The sequence below is a fragment of the Brachycentrus maculatus genome, unplaced genomic scaffold, assembly GCF_059751285.1.
Source record: "Brachycentrus maculatus isolate JH-2025_06_01 unplaced genomic scaffold, ASM5975128v1 h1tg000039l, whole genome shotgun sequence".
Classification (NCBI taxonomy): domain Eukaryota; kingdom Metazoa; phylum Arthropoda; class Insecta; order Trichoptera; family Brachycentridae; genus Brachycentrus; species Brachycentrus maculatus.
This window is the reverse complement of record NW_028280793.1, coordinates 6,117,501-6,140,287: the sequence shown is the minus strand read 5'-3', so window position 1 is coordinate 6,140,287 and position 22,787 is coordinate 6,117,501. Positions and strand designations below refer to the sequence as shown.

Below are 22,787 nucleotides of genomic sequence, written 5' to 3'. Positions count from 1 at the left end.
CCCTTCGTTATCGCTGTTTGCTCTTCGTAAAAATAAACAGTGTCAATATTATTGCGGAGAGAAATGTAAAGCTAATAAATTCGTTCCAGCAACCAATAAATCTTTCGACGAAAAAAATGGATGTCGAACAGTAAATCGATTTTCTTTGGTAATAATAACTTGCGATGAGCTTTGATTGCAAGTAATTTAAAATTTTGTAAAACTCATTGTTTTCTGCCTAAAAAATTAATTTGCCATTTTTATTGAAATACAAACATTTTATGTAAACAACACCAGAAAAATTAATTGTGAAACACATTTTTGTTACAATGTATTTAATAAACGGTTCTTACGTATTTTATATTGAAAGCTGTCCCACCGCATGCCCAGATCTGATACAGAAGCATCTAGGCTTCCTGACAGATCTGCTCTTGCTAAGCAATTTTTTTTAACTAAGTTGCGAAATTCATTGAAAATGTGAAACATCATAAAATTGTATCCCGATTTTACAGTGAATTTATATTTAAAAGCTTTCAATATATCAGTCACTACCAATCTAAATGATACAAGGTTGTAAGTCCATCGAAAAATTTTCTAGAAGTTCCCCAGTGTACTTACGTATTGTTTAACGGTATTTACGTAATATTTTTTTATGTTTCGAAATGGCCTGTTTTCATAAGGAAGTCGATAATTCCACAAACTTTAAGCGCCTTTGAGGTAGTATTTAACAAAAATGGAATTATTTACATTACCCAAAAGTTTTATTGTTATTATCATATATTTTAATTATATTAAATATTTTGCATACATATTGGAAAATTAAATGAGTTGGTTAATGATTCCGAAAAAAATACTGGTTTTATGAAATTTACTCACGTAGTGCTATTTCATAAAACATTATTTTTAAATTTTCAATAAAATTTTATCGTCAACAATTGAATGCTACGCGAGAAGCCGTTTAAAATATTCAAATGACCAATTATTGACGTAGTTTCAGTCAATTGTTAAAGCAATTCGCACGTCTTTAAAAAAAAGAGTGTCTAAACGTAAGAGTAAAAAGCAATTTTCGCTCCCTTGGCTGTGCCATTAAGTTGTTAAGAACACACCATTCTTATATTTTCGAGAAAATAAAAAATAACTACATCTCCCCCCTAGCATACCAAGTCTCCTTATCTCAACACAACAGTTTACCTTAACGACGAACGCTCAAACATTCAGTTTTCTCGTATAAAATACGAGAACAAACATTTTTCTTTAATTTGACCAATTAGTCGTTATCAGTACTTTAAACCACCGAAGTCATAACTTGCTGAAAAAATGTATTTATTTTTCACACTTAATTTTAATGAGGGGATTTTAACATTTAATACCAGGGTGCCGCGGATTAACTGGTACTTGGTTTGCGAGAAGTTTATAGTATACTTATTCGGTTTTTGATACAAAAGTTACATTATTAATTTTATTGTCTGTATATATTATTCATTATATTGTCTACATGTTCTGAAAATAACTTTACGATCAATTTAAATCCAAAAAAGATATATTATATTGAAAAGAATTACAAAACAACCCTCATATTGCAACGTAAGGTTAAGAGTACTCAATAACTTCCATCGTAAACACGTTTCATGTTGTCCGCCATACTATAAATAATATGTAATTATGAATTTTTGTATCATGAACACAAATTTTTTATCAGTGTAACCTAAGTTATTTAAAATTGAAATCAAGTTGTGGCTGACTGTATATCGAATCACGGACCTCTTAACTCAACTTGCATGTTGCTACTATGAGTACTTCGATGTAGTTTTTCGCATGGTTAGGTAGAGAAAATGGATACAATATGCGTCTAACCTGATACTCCATTGGCTTCCGCAACGTCCTCAAATCAAGTCACACTTTTCCTCCAGTTTTAAAGGCTTTTGACATGACAAAATTTCAGAGTGTAATACATTTTTTAAAGTTTATTTTTATTACCTCCGTCCTTCTTCACTCCTTATGTTATTCACGCTTACCAAAAACATTTTCTTTACAATAATTGTGATCCGTTTACTACTAATACAGTACCAATTCATTCAGTGTCCTTACAAGCAAAATAAGACAAAAACTTGTCAAGATTCACCAATTATTTTTGACACAAAAAAGTATTACATCATCTTCGTAAAGTTTTCTTGAGGTTTTAAGGATGTAGCCAATCAGTTGGAAATTTTGTAAACAAACTGTCCTTTCCTAGTACGCCCTAGGCGAGGTTGTTGTACACTGAATTATTAAAAGATCCTCGGATAAAATTTCTTTATTGTATTCACTCGGCATATAACGAGGGGAGGTTTGAGTCCTCCCCCAGGGGATGTTGGAGCGATATCGTAGCGACAATTAGTGGTGCGAGGGTGAACAAATTAAAAGAATACCGACGTCGATCGAGCCTCCCCCATCATCGATGGCGTATTGGTAATTATTTTCCATTTTATGCTCACGGCCCATGGCTCTAATTGCCGTAATGTACGAACTTCAAGAAAAAATATTTTGAACAAATTAAAATGCTCGGGCGGAGGATAAGGTCCGCGGATTTTTAACGAGGATAATTTTAATGAGGTATTTATAAATAGTACCGCGTTCACCTTTTGCAGATAAAAAGGGACTTATATACATTTAAAAAAAATATTTTGAACATGATTATTGAAAACAAAAACGTAACATAGTTATTTGATATTGTTGAGGAAATTTCATTAAAATTCTTATTAATATAACGTATTCTGATTTTTTTTTTATTTCTAAAATTCTTAAAAACGATTTTGTTAAGTGATTGGATTTAAAACAGGTATATGTAAATTAATAAATTTCATAAAAACGTAACATTTTTATGGTAAGCATTTATTGAACTTATAAGAGCACAAATAACGCATTTGCTTTTGAAAAATTTGCTTAAACTGTATTAAAAAGTTGATACGCCTTATGTGAATAACTCTTATTTTACTTCCTTTTGGTAAAATTAATCGATCACTTTTAATCTCTAAAAATAAATTTTAATTTCTCCGGTTTAAAATTTCCATGGTCGTTTGTTGCAGTACAATTTTACACGGAAATTAACTCTCTATCTATGTAGTAAAAATAATTTTATAATTACTTCAAAACTATACAGGTTTATAACAAACATATATTCAGCAACATTTACTTCCTAATAATGCTGATAAATAAGTGTTTTTAAAATGCTATCAAGTCTTAAAAAAATGAATTATTTAGGTTATGTTAAAGTTATCTACATATACTACGTAGTTAAATTGTAAATAGTAAATTCCTCTAATGAATAAAAGTCCACATGAACAATATATAAACAATACGGATGAACCACATTAGATATGATATTTGTTGCTAATAAGAGATATAGGAGAGAAGGAGTCAAATCGCAACGATATTAGTAATATAAAAGTTAAAACATGACATAAAAAAATTGGATATCGAAACTTATATTTATGATGTTTTTTTACGAAAAGGATATTAAAACATACAAATATTAAAAGCAGAGTGAGGACCAATTTTCGGAGACTAAGTTCTTTATAAAAAAGATGTTTTATGATTCTCGTTTTAATAAAGATGTCATAAAATAAGTAGCACCAAGTAATCGACTCGAATGCGTGACAACGCCAAAAAGTCTTCCCTTTCAGTAAGGTTGTAAAGTGTGGAAATGATTCAGTGGAGGCTTAGCGGCGAGGTACTGAAACTGAAATACTATTTTCTGGTTACTGGATGTTCGTATTATTACCAGCATAAAGAAATTTTACGCGTCTTTTATTACATATTTTCATATTTTCCCAGTGTTTTTTTTTCGGATATGTCAAGCTCCGCTGAAATATTGACTATCAATATATTGTTAATATACGAGTATTGTATGTACAAGATAAACCATATATTTGGTTTACACACACACATATTTATATATATATATATATATATATATATATATATATATATATATATATATATATATATATATATATATATATATATATATATATATATAAATAAATATATATATATATATATATATATATATATATATATATATATATATATATATATATATATATATATATTTATATATAAATATATATATATATATTTATATATATATATATATATATATATATATATATATTTATATATATATATATATATATATATATATATATATATATATATATATATATATATATACACATATATATACATACATACCTGGCGTATGAATAATATGATATTTTTTCTCGTCTTGTATTTATGTTTTCCTAGAAGATGATCAAATAAAGATAAATAAAATTTAATAAATAATGTCGTCCCACTAATTCACAACACGTACAATTTTAATAAAATATCACAATTTGCAATATTTCTCGATCATTAATTCAAAACTCCAAACCTTTTTTTTATAATCTTCAACTTTAATAGAAACAGATATAAGATGAATTTTAAAGAATATCTAGAGAAAAAGTGAACAAAGGAAATAAGGAAGCTCAAGAAGAAAATACAAGATTGGATTGAGCTTTTGCAGAGGGTATCCATCGACAATATACACAATTCAATGCCAGTTTCGTTTATGTCATCCTCCAGCGTTCGTTGTTTATCGAGAGCAATTTCGATAAATAAATAAGAGCATCGGTATTCCGAAAAATCAGAAATAGGAATCTCCAAAAAACAAGTTTAAAAAAAGCGAAATGATCAGTCTTCCTACACATAAATCTCTGCCACAAGGTGCTGCGATCTAATCAAGAGAAAAAAAGATTGATTATATACTCCTCATTTTGCCGGGAGCGCGAAAAGAGAACAAGAAAAGTGGAAAGAAAGGTAGACTGGTGGTACAATACACACCGGCCCACCTACTCCATACCTTTGTCTGGGATTGATGATAAGTTCCACCTAACGGGCAGACAAAAAATGTCTGACAAATTGACACGCCAACGTGGCTCGCGTCGGCCGCACTGAGTGCCGATCGGCGCCGTACAATGGACGGACTGGACTTATTACTAGGGCCGACGTATGAGAGGCATTGTGCATTAAAACCAAAAAATATATACACTTGCACTTGAATCGATTGTATCTTCAAAATGCACACACATAAAGCACGTGAATAATAATTTGAAAAAAACGATAAATTATGTAAATAAGTTTAAAAAAAACATCGATCTATCTGTTTTCAAAAATTTGAATTTATTGATCATTTTCTTTTTCAGAGTTTCAATAAAAATATATCCTTCTGATATTAAAAAAATATTCGTTATTTTTATACAAAAAAGTATTCTTTTGAATATTATTTATAATTTTAAGAAATTTTATTTTGCCTAGCTACAATAAGTTATAACTCCAAATTTATAAGACCTTGATATTTTAAAATGCTGGTATTTTACCTGTTACTTTTCTAATATTTTTTATTGATTTCAAACATGAATTTATTTTGTAGTTGAAGCTGATTCTGTTATATAAAATGCCTTATTTTTTTTTTAAATACTCAATTTTTAATGCAAAAATGAGAGGTGTTATTATTATTTACAAGAATAAACAAGGCTTTTCAATTAATCACTTAACAATTTGACCGGATAAAAAATGACTAGACTGATATTTGGCCACACAAATGAAAATTTTATCTGAACATTTATTCATTTATTTATTGTTTCGGCATTTACTTTGTGGTAAGACATGACGAAAATATGAATGAAAACATTTGTTTTTTACTATTTCAGTGGTAAAAAAACAAGTGTTTTCATTTAAAATTTGAATATTTTTTATGTATCTTATTTTCTTCTCGAATTAAAAAAAATGTATTTACGAATTTCAGGTTATATATTCTTTTTTTAAAAGTTTGCATAAGCATTCAAAAATATTATTAAAAAAACTTAACCTTACATAAAAAAAAATAAAACAAGTCAACTTAAAAAAAAACGTGGCAAAAAATTTGGCAATATATCGAGAAAAAAATCAGTAAAAAAGCATTAAGTGGCAACCGGCGAACTCAGTCTGGTTGTTTATCTTATGCAATGCAAACAAGTCGAAACACGCGAGCGGTACTCGGGTAGGCGCGATAATTCACATGAGCCGTCCGCGAGCATTGCTCGTTCAAAAGCATGAGTGATTTTATAACTTATTCTTCTTATCAAAACTAATGTTACGTTTTTCTCATTATATTGGTGAATTGCACCTGATACATCATTTTGAAATAATAAGTTGTTAAATTTCCATCTGGCCAAATGACAAGGCCAAAAATTAGTAATAAATATGGGAGTCGAACACTGCAATATATCGTTCCGAACATTTTTAATTTGTAGCCGACAATAAAATATGTAAAATAAAATATGGAAAAAAAGGAAAATAAAGGAATGGGTAAATGATCAAAAATTAATTTTATGAAAATTGCAAAATGTATATATATTCTTAATTTTTCTCTCTTTGTGTGTGTATACTTATTAGGTTAAAATGGTTAAAAATAATATAAAAATGTATTGAAAAAGAACTCCACCGACAAGACACAAAAGGTGGCTTGGTGGGTCTCTGCAAAATTTATTTGATAATATGTTAAAAATTATGATTTAAATAAATATAAACAATTTATGTTAATAGTAGTAATGGTCAGCACGTTCGACTACCGTTCTGGAGGTCCCGGGTTCGATTCCCAAGGGGGGTAAAATAAATATAAGTGATTTTTTCACTGTAATATTTATTCAATATTATTACCCTGGACTGGTACCTGAAGCGGAGGGCTGATCACCTTTCCTTCATGTGTAAACGATCAAGATAACACTGCGTTTATGTGACGCAGTGCCCTATGCATCATTGGGGTGCGGATAAGGGTTTTATTATTGTTATTATAATGTTAATAAAAAAAATAAAAATAAAAATTCTTTTAGGCTAATTTTTGACCAAATGTCTCATACCCGTTTACCCCTAATATAATAAAAATGTATTATGAAGAAAAAAAAATGCAGTGGGTTGCTGGGTCAGCCTTGCTAAGTTTGTAGAGGGTAGGAAGAGTGTTCGGGTGACTATACAGCGGAGCGGTACGACCACCGGTCGACTTAATTCTCGGGCTAATGGACGTTTCTTGTAAGCCGCCTTTTGCCTTCGATGACCGGCAGCGGGAAAGATAAATTACGTATGGCATAAAAAGCTATTTTGCTCGAGGTCATCTGTTCCTGAATATCGAAGACCGCCTCTTTGAATTCATGTACATATGTATGTGTTAGGGAAAATTTATAGCCAAGTAATCTTTCATATGAAGACTTTTCGACAAAAAAATGAAAGGAAAAGATCCTAACAGATTTCTGAACATGTATTTGAACACACTTAAAGTGTTGTCTATAAATTGTTTAACTTATCGACTTGTCTTTTGATGTTCAAATCGATCAATCAGCTATGTGCAATCCAATAAGTAATAGAGGAATGTATACTTACATAGGTATCACAACAAACGGATAGCTCAGATGAACTCCAACCTCAGTACAGAAAGCATTGGATAATAATGAGAAAGAGCCAGGTTCAGAAGTGGTTGATGTAAAAGATGAAAGTACCAGTCAATCATCACTGATGTTATAAATGAACACATTTTATTATGAAATATGAAAAGTGATAAAAAATATCCTCATTATTTTTTAGAGTAAAAAAATCATAAATTTTCATGTGTGTTAAATATTTATATGATTTGATTTATTCACACTTGGATCTTCTTATACGACGTAAAGTCTATCACGTGCATGCATGAATTTTGATTTTATTCATAATATTAAAATAACTTTTGACATCTTCAGGGACGCTTTTTATAATTCAAGTAAAGCGTCGAGACGCTCGTCTTTTAAATCAAATTATTCATATTCGCATCACGTGTGTAGAAAATGTGAGCAAACAAAACGTTCAAAACAAAGAAATCTCTGCGTATAAATCAAATATTATTAAACTTGTCACTAGGAAGAGTCATTAAATCTCTACTGCATAATCCTGTCTATGTTTGTAAATTTATCCCCAAAAAACTCTTGTGCGAAATACTTTCTATATGAAATTTATCAGATCGATCAGGTGTGGATTTGAAGGTCATGACCCGTATTTTTAGAGCGCTTCTTAACATAATTTATCGTTTTAAACTCATTAAAATATCTTGATATTTTGACGGATTGATAGTTGGGGATCGAATGTAATATAATCACCAACGTGGTGTTTATTTATAAGTGTTGCATTATATAACTAATCATATATCTACATTCATTGACACGTTTTAATACTCTATTTAAAAAAAAATTCAATGAGGAAAGTCGACAAAAAAGTGTATCTAGTTAATGATATAAAAAGAATGAAAAAACATACAATCTTTCCGCTAAATTGATTCATTAATATATTTTTATTAATTTTACAATTTTAGAGTTTATTACCATTAAAGAACTTCATTTATGGTATAAATTTAGGAAAAAAAACTAAAAGGTTTTGGTCTATAAAGATCAAAGAAAAGTTTTATTGTAGACCTTTGAAAGTACTTTCGTATTTATAAAAAAGCTTCTTGTGTAAGGTTGTTCTCACTGTATGGGAAAATGTCAAAGGAAGGACAAATAAACAGTTCAATTTTACAAAACAAGGCAAAAGTCTTCATCAGGTACAAAGTATAGTGATGTTGATAAGTATTGTAGTAAAACAAAACACAAAACTTACCTAAAAAGTACGAGAAGAAGTGCTTCTCGGAGGAAAATGCTAAACAACTTATTTTGTTAAAACTTTTCTTCACTTTGTATCACTTACTTCCGAAAAAATGGCATAAACAAATAATATGCTCAATACTCCTAACTTGGAAATTTTTAACTCAAACACGAAACACTACTTAAGGCACTAATAATTTACTCCGTGAATCTGAAACAAAAATACCGAGAACATTAAAACAGTTCAATAATTTACTTTTCAGGCTCACATGATCATGAAAGCTTTTTAAACACAATATTTTAACCAGTTTTGTGGAAAAATTGAGAAAAAAAAAACTTTTAAATAATCGTATAAGAGTTGAAATTTGTTTACTCTTTTGTGGGATTCATCATAATTTTTAACATTGATTGACCCTTTTTTGTTTTCTCATAATAAACAAACAATTTACGTTAAATATACATGTAAATTTGAATTAAATCCAAATTAAATTCAGGTAAGCTTACACGGGTTGTTTTGAAAATGAGAATCATGTTTTCGCAGAGTGGGGTACTAATACCAGATATTGTGCCAATTTTTTTTAGTTTGATTTTATTAAACTAAATAGGATTGACGAGGTGTGGGCAGAGAACAGGAATATCCTGGCTCTAGAATATACTAGATTAGACGGGGATCAGGACCGTCGAGGCGCTGCTTAGAGCTGTTCATGACAAGGACAATTATAATACTTTCAAGTGATAGTCGACGTCAGGAGGACCTGAGAAGATAAACATAGATGAAGAAGAAAAACTAATGAACGTAATATGTGCATTGAAATAAAGATGCGGTTTGATAAAAATTTTTAATTTTCATATTAACCGTTGTAAATTTATTCGTCACATCTCGCTCACTCCTTTCAAGAACGTCATAAAAAAAAAGATTTTTCAGGAGAACGTTTTTAAAGTTAAAAATATATTATATAAAGTATTGAAAATAAACATCAAGCCACTAATTGAACTTTTTACTGTGCAACAGATCATTTTAAACAAATGATCTGTTGCACAGTAAAAATAGGTAAAACTTGAATGTTTTTTCTCCATTTGAAAAATATTTAGTATATTTAAAAACATAATTAAACAATACCTTTTCTTCAAAATGCAAAAACAACACATTCTGCCCTGTAGCGGGTAAATATTAAGTTAAAAATATGCCTCTTCTGCTGGGATATAGTACATTTTCTGGGCATTCCGAAAACATGCACAACTGAAAATTGACGATTTTTGATTTATGACGTTCTTGAAAGGAGTGAGCGATCTTTGTGAACACTTGAATAACATTATCTAAAAAACATTAAAATTTGAGGTTGAATAATTCGGTTCTTAACTAGCAATATTAGTTTTGGGAAATATTTATTTGATTTCAGTAAGATGATTATTTTTTCAAAGATAATTTCCTTCTTATATTTTATTTCTCTTCATAACAAGGTTTTTGATATGTATACTGGTTATGAAAATCGGCAACAACAATTATGTTTTTTATATCGAAAAATGAGCAGGAAAAAGGGAGGCAACCGTCAAAAGGCAGATTGAATGCTCAGTCATAATGAAGGAACGGGACGTCTGAATTTTATAAAGGGTGGCAGAACGCGTCATGGCAAGAGGGGGTGCTTAGCAGGGAGCGAAGGTCTCTCTTGTTATCGCGGGAGTGGATAAAACGGATGGATGGATCAAATAAATGTTCTCAAAGGAAGTTTCTTGTTGTGATGTACGAGAGTTTCGTACACGACCGTATACAAGAAAAATAGATCCACGGTTGTCTGAACGAAACATAAGGCTGCAGTATCTGATGAAAACAGCGTTTGATGTCGGATACTTTTTTTTTACCCAGCACGTACGGGCCGCGTTTGCTTGAATAAATTTTCTCCCTGTATTATACGTAAGTAACGAGTCCTTCATGAACATGACACAAAGAAACGTTAGCACTTCGACACGTTGGAAAAGAAAAGTTTCCAAAATAAATTTACGTGCTTCGTAATTGTTGGCGTGAAAAATTAATGATGTGACCTAAAATGTGACATTCAAAAATAAAATCGAAAGAGTATAAATCTCATAATAAACTATATTGTATATATTTCAGAAAAAATACAACTTTCTGCCTTACTTAAGAAAGTTTTAAGAAGTGTCTGTATAAAATTTCTGCCAAAATAAAGTAAGCTTCTATGACCGTAAAGCGTGAACAAGTTGAGATATTTCGTCTAGCTGAATACAAGAAGGCATACGACGCTGTAAAAGTATAAGGCCATACCCAGCGCCCGAGCCCCGCAACGCTAACACATTTTAACGACCCGGCAGTAATTCCTATGGAAAATTTCACAGGTAGAAGAAGTCCGTAAGATATCAAACCTGCAAAAAACTTTTTAGCTTATTTCGCTGAATTTTAACGTATTACTTTATACTCAAGTTTAGTTCAGAGTAAAAATGAAAAAAAAAAACAACTTGAAACTTTACTCTCGATATTGCGACGGTAGTTAGCAAATTTTCCAACATTTTTTTACAAGGACCTAAAAGTGTTGCTAATATGAAAATGTTGACTTCGATTTTTGTAAGTATGAACCACCATGACGCCTGGGATCGAAAGTAGAGCGGACACCGTTGGCACAAAAAACGTTATCAGAGTTTTAGAAATGAAGACTCTAAGTAGCATATCAGGCAAGAGTCTTGAGATAGAATAAGAAATGCCAGAATCAGGGAAACATGCAAGATAGGTGGGGAAGGCAACGAAGGAGACAATGGTATGCGCATGTGAGGAGAATGAAACCATCCAGACTCCCCCACATCGTACTGTACGTCCAACCCTATGGTAGACGACTCCCGGGCAGACCACCAAAGATATGGATCGATAGCTGGGAATCGACATAGCAGGAGGCTTATCCCCCTTCAAAACAGGCCACAAGGCCTACACCAAGAATAAGAAGAAGAAGAAGAGGAATGAACTTTCATTCATGCATATTTTATTAAACAATTCAACAGATGTTTACACAAGTTTGTTCTATCGCAAGCGTAACCAAGCTACGGCTACTTTTCTTCTCCTTATTTTTTTAATTACTTCTACTTCTATTTCTCTTTATTTCCTTTTCTTTACAGCAGCCATATTCCTCACATTCAGCTCCAAACACTCATTATTTGAATCCTATTATATAATCACTACCAGGTATAAATCTGGATCGTAGGACTGCTCACTTCCTTTTGTATAATAATATCTATCCATATCGACGATTTGTACAATCGAAAACAGATTTTTAATATTTTTAAGTGCCTACTAAAGTAAATTTATATTACATTCATTCCATGTATTGTACATACATTGACTGAAATTTAACATGTTATGTTCTATTAAGTATATATTATTCTTTTCATCTCAATTAACTAACATGTTTTTTTTTAAATCTTATAATAAAATAATACTCTAATAATTATTTAAATAATTTATATTAAATATACTTAGCGTCTTTTTTATACTTTTGGGCATCTCGAACAGATAAAAGGTAAAATGAGAAAATAATCGAACTCTTATCTGACTGTGAAATGTTCTGAGAAGAGAATTATATCATAACAAGATTTTTGATAAAAAAACATTTAACGACATTTATACAAATAAGTCAATAACATATTATTTCAATCTATTTTTTTACTGCTACATGGAAATTAGATTAAATTAATTGACGATGACTAAAGCCTCCGTATCAAATATACGTAAAAACACCATCCTCTCAGATAAAGTACCCTAACTTCATCCATAAGGCTCTGGTCAGAAAACATTATTGTAAGGACTTCTGTATATTTGCAAGGGACTCGAGGGGAGAAGGAGGGTAGAATGTCTGTTTGCCAACCTGACCCACAGATGGCGCGGTCAAGAGGGAACGCCAGGGAACGCTTACCGAGATGAAAACGTTGATGAAGATTGCGAATTATTTGTGAAAATACATCGTCATACTCGAATATAGCAACGGTTAAGCAATTTTACGCCTAGGTTTATGTGCAGTTTGCGTTTTGGCACATGCGATAATGGTCCACTAAACGATTTGATTTAATATTCGACTCGAGTAATTAAAGTTTGTTGGTATTTAGGCCTATTATAATATGCAGTATTTATCATTTCCACGGAAGGTTGGATATCGTAATGAATAGATCCCTTTATAAAAAAACCTTGTTACGCTGGTTTTCGACGAAAGTCAATTGAAAAAAGGAATTCACAACATTTTTGGGATTGTCCAGATCCTTTTTCATAAATCTAGGTTTCTCCACTCAGGAGTTATTTTTACATTTTGACATCGCAACATATGTAGATGAAGAAGAATATGGGGTTTTGGGTATTTACAGGGATTACGACCTGGCTGGTTAAGTGATCATTTATTTTAAATGAAAAACGATCGCGTTATATTATTTATTATAACGAGACCGTTCATATAACGCGATCGTTTATATACTCGTTATGCGATCGTTTATTTAACGTAATAGTTTAATTTGAACTAAATATAAACGGCCACGCATTACCGCGGCTCGGTCTGGTTAAATGAAAAAGAAAGAATGGAGCAAATTTTAAATATCTGGTTAAATGAAAAAGAAAGAATGGAGCAAAAAGCGCACATTTCTACATTCAATTTCAAAATGCCTGTGGGTGTAAAATATTGAGCAGCTTTCCGCCATGAACAATTATTGGTTTTAACTGTACTGTTTTTACTTTCAACAGATGGCATTGCCATTGCGATACAAAATATGTTTTTAAAAAATCTGTCTCCGATGTGTTATGCATATATAAAAACACGCGCGTATTTAAATGAAATATTCGTCAAAAAACAAAGCAATTTTGGAATAACCATAACTATATATGATATTATTTTTCTAACAAATAAAGATTATCATTTGTATTTACGTAAAATAAAGATTATCATTTAGGTATATGAAAATACTCCCGTATTCGAATGCTCGTAGCATTTCAATCTTTCAAAGCAAGCGGTGAATTACTTAAGGATGTTTACGATTTTGAACAAGCAAATATTAAATTTTTATTTATATATCGATGATGCGTGTATTAACACGATTAATATCTGATTAAAATTTTCCGCAGTATAATAATAGTTTTACAATTAGGATGCAATATATGGAAAAAGATGACGCCGAGTCGTAGGAAGCTGTTGCTTAAAGGATGTAAAGAAGTAGAAGATAGTGATTTATTTATTTATTTTATTTTTATAAATCACAATTTTTAACATATATTAAAGATAAAAATAAAAAGTTATTTTGCAGAGACCCACCAAGCCACCTTGTGTGTCTTGTCGGTGGAGTTCTTTTTGCATACATTTTTTTATTGTTTTTTAACCATTTTAACCTAATATATACACACAAAAAAGGAGAAAAATTAACAATATAATCTTTTTTACAATGTTCATAAAATTAACTCTTGATCATTTACCCATTCCTTTATTTTGCCTTTGTTCCATCTTTTATTTTGACCTCTAACATCCGTCGGCAACAAATTAAAAATGTTCGGAACGATATATTGCAGTGTTCAATATATCGTTCATGATCTATATATGTTTGAACGATATATAGATCATGTATTGTCATATCAGGGTTTTACTATGGAACACATTGTCTTTTCATAGTAAAAATATATATTTTAAAATTTCCTGTGACTATGAATTTGATAAATAAACAGATACGTTCCATGGGAAATAAACGTGCTAAGCACACATTCTAATGATTGCATCCACGAAAGTAAAATATCACATGAGTCCATTTTGCTTATAAAAATAGTCGTTGAATCTGTGAACATATCCTAGAAACTAGTATTTTCATCGTGTTATAAATAACCTCGTTTTCGTGAGTAATTAATTTTCGCTATTTCTCAATTAGTTATAATAATGAACCTTATACAAGGAATGTTTTATCTGATCTGTTCAAATAATGGCACGTCGTCAATTTTTCATACGCCACAGATAAGGGTACATGAATCCGCTCAAGTAGATGAGAGAAATCCAATATGGATTATTACATGACAATATAATATTATCCTCAGATTTATATAACATCCGCAAAAAGATGAAGTAGCCTCAGAAAATTATGGAGAAGAAATTTGATTCCATGTCTCGTTATTATATAAACAAAAACTGATTTAGTTTTGATGTTCGAAAAGTGATATAAAGAAAGAATGAAAGGTTCAGATAAGCATTACTAATAAAATTAAAAAATGTTTGTTGAGATGGTTTGGGCATGTGAATAAAAGGAGTGAAAAAGGATTATTTTATTAAAATTATACACTTAAATATACCACTTTAATGAGTTTTATTTATATATATATATATATATATATATATATATATATATATATATATATATATATATATATATATATATATATATATATATATATATATATATATATATATATATATATATATATATATATATATATATATATATATATATATATATATATATATATATATAAATATAGTTGTTATTATTCTCTTTACATACAACTACATCATTATTTATAAAAGAACAAGCGAAAAATACGTTACTTAATGTAATTTTTATGATAGCAACCTTCTGGCGAATACCTTCGAAAGTAAAGTTTCAAATAAACTAATTTGATGTCGTACAACGTAACATTTTAATCGTTCTGGTAATAAATTTAGACCACAAGATTTAAAATAACTGTAATTACACTTAGTATCAAAAAGTGTCTGAAGTTTCGTGAATAATCATTTAAGTAGGTAGCTCAGTTAAGAAAGTAACTTCCTACTTGACGGGACATTTCTAAATTATATAACAACATGGGTGGCCAATGTGATTTTATTTGTGGGGGAAAATAAATCGAGTAAGCACGAGAATTGAGAAAAATATTTTTATGGGAAAGCTTACGGCATCATGACGGAGGTCATTGTTGGGATCTGAGCTTTCGGGTATCAGACAGGTTTATTTATCGATATAAAAGATTTCTCAGCATGATACTTATTGTTTTGAGAGTCAAAAATGATATCGGTATTTGTTGGTTGTAATGAAATTTTAAAAAAAACCTTATTTAGTTTGAATATAATATTTTATTAAATTTTATTTTAGCACCGGCATTTCTTGGTGGAACTACATTTTATATAATAAAACAACAACTTCATACGAGTACGTATTTATCAGTATTTGAATTTTCACATTTTTACTGACAGATATTGCATATGTTTATTTTCGTAAAATTAAACAATATTTAAAATTTATAATTTTTATTTTCATTTATAATTTAATTAAATAAACATAAAAAATTGTTTTTTGTAATTGCTTCAAAATAAACATATTTAAAAAATTGCTTTAACTTTTTTTTTATAACAATCTAAATAATAATTGCAGTGTTACATTTCATCACCATTAAGGTTATGCATCTTTTTACATTTTATTACCCGAAAAATTACGTATCACAATTTTTGAAGTAAACTAGATAAAAAACAATTGATGTTAAAAACACGTGTATCTGTAAATATCGAACAAGTCTAATTTTATTTGTCATTTGTTTTAGATTTTACCAAAAAACACCGATTTAGCTAGAATATTGCTGCTTGGAAACATCGTAAAACTAGGTGTGATTTAAGAAACAGTGATAATAGTTTGTACAGTGTTAATTAATTATTCATTAAAGTCAGTTAAAAACTAAAAGCTCCCCTTCTCTGCTCACTGAAGCCATCTCCTGTAGCGCCGGAACCGGGCGACGTGGCGTCGTGGCGGCAGGGCGGCAGGACGGCAGAGAGGGTCGCAGAACAACGCCGAACAAAAAGCTCGCCATTCACCCGCTTCTGTTTTGCATACCTTGAATGTAATGGTGATTATGAATAGCGGACGTGATGTCGGAACACCGCCGCCATAAATCCTACCCAAATTGCCGCAATACGATACGCAGTTTAGTTCCATTCAAACTTTGTTAAGGACTACGCTAATTATTATGTAAAATCCATCTCAACAGGCCAATACCCAGTACTTGCAATGTACAGTAGCCGCAACAATTCATTAAACCGTCTGATTTTTATTTCTTACAAATAAAGTGTTTTTATTATTTACTAAGGTTCTTCAATTACGTACTTTTCTGTGATCCAAAGCGGCTCATTATTAAAAATAGGTATCAAATTGTGATAGAGTTGGTTAGAGCCTAGAAACTGTGTCCGCGATACTAACCACGGGACCACAACCTGACATAAAATTACATTTGAAAAATATTTTTAATTTTATCTTAAATATTTTGAATATTTGATAATCAAAGTATATTTTAATTAAATATAAATAATATAATGATATTCCTCGGTATTTGTTGGTAGGAAAGGGTCCAAAAGTGAAACTGCAATTCTAGATATTTTGAATAGAAGATATTAGCAAAGCAGTACTTTTTATAAATACAAAATACGTTTTACTAACCAATTTAATTATTTTATCATAAACGTTTGTGAAATTTCAAGCAAATATTTACGAGCTACAGGTCCCAAGTTTCCAGGGGAGTCATAATTTATAAGTATTTTTATGAATTGATAATTAACTAATTAATTAATTAATATCAAAGTTAAGTTTTTCTCTCTTCCAATTGTATCATTGAATGCTTTAAACACCATTGAATGTGATTAAGCATGAGAAGAAAAATAACAATAAATCAAAGTTAGATATTATGTACCTTGAAATTAGATTCCAAATGATATCATCGGCAACAAAACGCTGTAAAAATATAAACCGATAAATTGTTTTGTCAATGCAATTAAATTACAATCCTTACAATTTTTTTTATCAATATAATGTTAAGTAAAATGAAATAATAAGAAAAAAAGTGCTCCAAATATTCCTTTAATTAAAAAAATACCAAAAGTTGTTTGATGTAAACGATAAATCTTTAAGTCGCTATGATGAAAATTCAATCCTCCAATAACAGATTTTATTTTTTAATCATAGAGTTATTTAATAATTAGGTCAGTTACTGTACTTCCACTTTGAAGCGTATACGGTAGCTATGAACATTGAAATTCTCCATAGATTTTTTTTAACGATTATAAAATATTTGCGGATATCATTTCATTCAAATGGTATTTCCTGAATCGATTATTAATACTGACAGATCGTGAAATATTCACATGAAAAATGTAAATTATTCGCGTACATATTTATCAGGATTTTCATCCACAAATTTTGACTTGATAAAAAAACGAAAAGTCAAAGTAAAATTATAAATGAATTTTATACTTATATTTACAAAGCTATTTAGTAACACATTTCATAAAGAAACATTAATAAATTCAATCTAAAACATTTAAAAAAAACCAATAGAAGAAAAAAAAAGTAAGGGGTAGTTTTAAGAGAAAATATTTATCTTCGAAAACAAATAACTTCACAGTTTCTAAAAGCGTGAACACAAATATTTATTTAATTAATCGTTTTTGAATTGAAAATTCAAACAAAATCATTTATCGTAATGAAAATCTCAGTTTAAAATATTGCTTTAAACTACAGTAAAAAATAAATCATTCCATTATTTTTGAACATTTGGTAAGTGTAAAATAAGGCAAATCCACAAAATACACAATTTTCTCTTCGAATCGCTTTCAGCATCACCTCAAACGTTACGATTAAACTCAGCCGACAAAGAAAAATAATTTGCGAATTTCTCCGAACCGGTTCTCGAGCAAGTCAATTTGCTCAGATGTAAATGTTGTATAAACTACATAAACTGAATGTAAACGTTATAGAGACCCGTTTTCGTTGTTTTCGTCTTTCATCTATCCAACCCCTTATTGGAATGGCGCAGTATCAAAGCCTTACTTTTCCTGCCACCCGTGTTGCACCTTACAAGCCGGCGTGTTATTTCTTACTCATCGACGAAGCTGAAACAATATTGAGACGTTCTCTTAATTAAAATACTGGCGCCGCGCCCGCCCCCTCGCTCCGATCTCCCCACCCCTTCTTCCTTCCACGAACAACTACAGGGGTGATGAGCTGGATAAGGATAGATAAACATATCAGCGAAACCAATTTACTCCAACGTCCCTCTGAAATGTTTGATTTGTTAATAAGTTGGCATTTTTACTTGATGTCAAGCGAGGGAATTTTCTTTATTTTCTTTCGTTTATTCAGGATGAAAGAATTCGTTTTATGAAGTCTAATATACATATATTTAACGGGATAGGGTTTTACTTAATACTAAATCGTCCTGGCCATACGTTGCTGAGGCTCAGAAAAGTAAAATGGAAAATAAATAGGCACTCATTTCTTATTTGTTCAACTTCAAAATGTTTATTTAGCAATTAAAATATTAAAAACCTATGAAACAACAATGCTTTCGAAAATATTAATGCTTAGAGACAGCAGGTGACAAAAAGCATGCTGTCCATCATGAACAATGCTTATTATCGCACGTATTGTTGCTTAAACGTTCAATAGATGGCGACGCCATTGTGGTAAAAACTGTTTTTAACTGTCACAGGTAAAAACGCCTTTCACAGGTTTGTATAAAACACGCCTGTATTTAAATGCAATGTTTTAACACAATTTCAAAGCAAATACGTGAATAGATTTGAAAGATGAACAAACTAACATTTACCTTTTTTATAAAGATTTTAGTAGTTTCAAATTGGTAGTAAATTAAAATTAAAATAAAACTTGAGCCAAGGCTTTAAAAAACCCCATAAGACACAACCTATATGGGTGAAGAAGAAGCTGGAGCCACACTCAAAGTAAAATAATGTAAGTAAAATAAGACGATGACATCAGTTAAAAAAAAAACATCTTTAGACACGAACAGATGTGTATTTGTTCACAGTGTAACTATTGTATGTACAATATAAGAAGTATGTATGTAGAATGTACAATACCTGTAGGTACGGTATGTTTTTTCAAGATGAACGAATATATATACATATACGCAGATATTTTTGTTTTTGTTATTATATTTGTAACTTGTACTTTCTTACAAATAAGAATGGTAGTGGAAATTATTGCTTCAAATATGGCGACTAAATTTTGCGACGCCTTTGCAAATATTATTTGAGCAAATAAAAATGTTTTTATCCGCTCTTTGCAGCGGTTGTAAAATTAATTATATTTCTACGTCTTCTGTTTGCCGACATCTTGTTTGTTCCTAAACGCAATGCCTATCTATGTAATTAATTTTTCAATTTATTCAGTGGATCATGAAGAGAAATGTTTACTTTAATCAAGATCAAATAAAAGTCAAAAGTCAGGGGGAGATTCCAAACGTATTCGTGTAATTAAAAATTTGAAAATACCACATAAAAACGTAATTACATTATTTTTTTCTGCGCAATACTAATATTGGATATATCATAATTAAATCCATAGCAGTGCAGAATAATTTGTAATTTAACATAATGATAAAGATGAAAGCCTTGATTTTTATCATTACAAATGGTTAAAAGCATTTTTCAATCAAAAATGACTCACCGTTTATAAATTGAAAGCTTATATATTTATGTAAACATTTTTTTTTTGTAAAATTAAAGTAAACGAAAATATATGTAAACAAATTTCTGTCACATAAAATGATTAACAGAGAAATAAATACTACAAGATTCTTGTTAATACAGGATGGTTTGTTAGTAAAAAAGTTTGTTCTAAATGAGAATCTTTCAAACGTCTTGCCATAGGTTTATCGTTATAAAGTGATACGATTGATCTGCCTCCTTTTCCTCTTAGCTCTCTCCAACAACCTAACTATAAACACGCTTAGAAAATTTGATGCACAGCGTAAAAAACATTAAAAAAATATTTTGGCGATAGTAAATGATAATTAAAAATAATAATAATAAACACCCGACAATATCCAATCATTTCAGTTATCGTTCATTATTTCCTTATTTTTTCAAGGTAAAAAAAAATCTCAGCAAAGCTGATTTTAGTGAGCACATCAAATACCGTTTAACGATCTCCATTCTACCTGTGATTGTTGTACGTACATTGCAATTGAAAAGATCTACATCATGTTACTTTATCGGCGATATCTAAGGTTGAAATAAAAAGTTATTTTTACTGAAAACCTTTTTTTGCCATCTATAGTAAAACTTATATCATGGGGGAGAGGATCAAAACCCTGAAAATATCAGCATTACGATTGTGTTTTACACTTAAATTTGTTTGTTAACATTGCCTTCATATAATACTACCACTATTGACAGGCGCCGGTAGACGCTCGACTGCGAACTGGCGTCGTGGGTTCGATTCCCGCCAATTGCAAAATTAATTTAAAAAAATTATATATTTTTTAATTAGTCTGGATGTTTGTGATGTACTTTTTACATTTACCTTCTCTATCCTTACTATCCTACCTGCAGACAAGCCTCTTAATGTTGGGACTTTGCGGGTTATTCCTTTAAAAAAGATACCGCTATATTACCAGATGCCTATATTATACATAGATAAAATATAATAAAAAACACATTTGTGAATATTTTGCATCAAAAAAAAAAATTCAGCTATCAAATGACCGTTTGTTTGGTGGTTAGTATCATATACGCATGTTCTAAGTTTTGTTTTTAGGGTGTTAAATAAAATTTAAGAACTTTTACCCATACTGATTAAAATTGACAAGGATATGATAACATCCTTGGTAATTGATAGGCAGCAGAGATCCGGAGTCAAGAGTTCTCTTTCCTTTGACTCCCCTCATTAAAATGGAATTTTAACACAGACTAGAGCTTCCCTCTCCAATTTCTTGCCTATTAAGCAGCCGGGGAAAATTTAATCCGCAAAAACCTTCTTTTTTCGTTTTCATTCATTAACATTTACGAGATTTAAAAAGCGCGCATTTAGCTTTCTATGTCTGACCGTTAATTTAAAAAATAAATATCGGCATTAAAACAGAACTATGAAAGTAAAGTTAGGCCTTTAAATAAAAATATACTTTCTTTCAAATTTTTTATGTCGCTAGTAAAATAAAATAATGTGCCAAACATTTTGAACATATTAAAATAACGCATATTAATTCATTCATATAGATACATATTATATATACTTAGATTTTATTAAAAAAAACAACTTTAAATAAAAAAGTGTATTTAGATAAATATATGCATAATTGATTCGGCAGACACTTTGTGGTCATATCTATCCATTTTTAATTAAAGATTTACTTTAAAAAAATAAAAAATAAAAAGAGAATATGGATGTCTGGGTACTTACAGGACTTACAAACTGTCATTAGTTGGTCAAGTGAGAAATTATACCGAATATTCCATTCATGATTGATAACCATGTTACTCAAATAAAATTAAAAAAGCAAAAGTTGTTTTTATATTTATTGCAAGTAAAAACAAACAATATATTTTTTTTTCTAGAATAAATTTCAAAAGCTACATCTATTGCCTAGATAAGTTGTCAGAAACATTTATTTTACACACAATATTCATCAACGTTAGTGTCGTACTTAACTTTATTTCAAAAAAATTTGTGATTAATTTAGCAAAATATATTTTTTTGTTAAACCTAATTCAATAACTTAAATAGTATACTAATTTTTCTTAAGAGACTATATTTTTATTACTTATAAAAGTAAATTGAAATGAGTTTGTAGTGTAAAAAGACAAATCACTTCCAAGATATCGAGTATCGAGCAGACATTGTTAGTCATCGTTAAAATTTGAATAATGGTACAATACACTAGTGAAGCTTTTAACTCCTCTCCTCTGAAACCGTTTCAGACTTGTTTCGTGACTGGAGCGTAATTTTAGCAATTTGTGTATACATTTTAATCATCGCGTTACTACCATTTCCTACCGAGTTAATTTTTGTTGCGTCAGCTAAAAGGTTATTTTGCAATGAAATCTGTTGACGTAACCTCCACTCAGATTTAACTTCAAACTTCTTTTTTTAAGAAATCTTATTAAAAATACCGTAAACGTTTAAAAAAAACATATTTTTTACAAAAATAAAAGTAAATCTTTCCTCAACCAATCAGTGAAAGCATAACAATTTTTACCCAGAAATTAAGATGAATCAACAAACTTTAAGTGCTTTGAAGTATGAATAATTTAGGGAAAAATCCATTAAAAACAAGTTAATTGAAAACGTAAATAAGTTTAAAAAGTTCAATAATTTTATTTGAATTTTACGCATACTTAATTAATAGAGTATTTT

General features: G+C 29.9%; 1 long non-coding RNA gene across 2 annotated transcripts in view; it reads right to left on the bottom strand.

The window, feature by feature from the left end:
- Nucleotides 1-22,787, bottom strand: part of LOC148312564 (uncharacterized) — a 101,628-nt gene that overhangs the window by 52,462 nt on the left and 26,379 nt on the right. For both annotated transcript variants that reach the window (XR_015839232.1, XR_015839233.1), the window contains exon 2: nucleotides 8,659-8,853. This is a non-coding gene — a long non-coding RNA (uncharacterized LOC148312564). The remainder of the gene's footprint in view (nucleotides 1-8,658; nucleotides 8,854-22,787) is intronic.